This window comes from Rhopalosiphum padi, chromosome 1 (assembly GCF_020882245.1).
Source record: "Rhopalosiphum padi isolate XX-2018 chromosome 1, ASM2088224v1, whole genome shotgun sequence".
In the NCBI taxonomy this organism is placed as follows: Eukaryota; Metazoa; Arthropoda; class Insecta; order Hemiptera; family Aphididae; genus Rhopalosiphum; species Rhopalosiphum padi.
In genome coordinates this window covers 63,389,953-63,391,144 of record NC_083597.1, presented here as the reverse complement: position 1 = coordinate 63,391,144, position 1,192 = coordinate 63,389,953, and positions in this window count along the sequence as shown.

Sequence of the window (1,192 nt, the reverse complement as noted above, 5' to 3'; positions counted from 1 at the left end):
ATCATTGCAGATGATGGACATTTTTCGATTGTGGTATTTTGATTTAAAAAAGACGATTTAATAAATTAATGTAAGTGTTAAGTGTTTTATATTAAGTATAGATTATAGGATACCTTATGGTAACAAGTACGAATAATAATATTTTATATATTAATGTATACAAATAATTATATTTTAACCAAATATTTCTGTAGACAGATAGGTACTAATAATTTTAGTCATTTATGATAATATATTAATATATACCTATTGTTAATTTATTTTAGAAGAATTTTCTCGTAATAACGTTTATAAACTTAAATAAACATATATTAAAATTATTTAAAATTATCTTATACTATTTGCTTGAATTATTAAAAAACCAAGTATGGTCTTTATACTCATACTATGTACATAATATGGTCCTAATGTATACCAGAATTTCCTAAACCGGTATTTGCGCATGAGTTTGTGTATGTCTGAGGGTATTCGCGTGGATCCGTTTTAGGTACTACAATTATTATTATATTATAAATTATTTGAAGATTTCATTGTAAAAACATATTTAGTGTTTTAAATCTATTTGAATTTGTTTTTTTACAGAGTCTGCAATATTTTCCCAAATTATCCTAACGATGGCTTTGGCATACTTTATAGTAAATTTATTGCATAAATAATATGCGCATAGCCGTATATTTCTGATGTGTGTCCATCCGTTGTGACTTTCGTTTATTGCCGACATTGTTGATTTAATAACTATTTTTTTTAATCTCGATCGAGCAAAACTTCTAGAAGTACTGGTATTGATATAAATAGATAACTAAATCGTGTATTATTGGTCAAATAACCACATTATTAGTTGTATAATAAGTTTTATAAGTAATTAATATCTATACTTATTATACTTAATCATTTATATTATATTGAATTGTTGTATCCCAGTTTATTATCACCTTTTCTTTATTACAAATTATTATATAACCAGTAATAAAATCAAGTATGTATATAATTATTAAATATTTTGTCGGTAACTATGAATACGTTATAGTTGTTTTAATTTCTATACCTAATGAATTTTAAAATAAGGAGTATAGAAATCGGACAATAGTTATTTTTAGTAATATTGATATATTAATCTTACATAAAGATCATGTCTCCATAAGGCCTGTACCGGCAGTACCAAATTACAATATTATCTATACACGCAGTTATA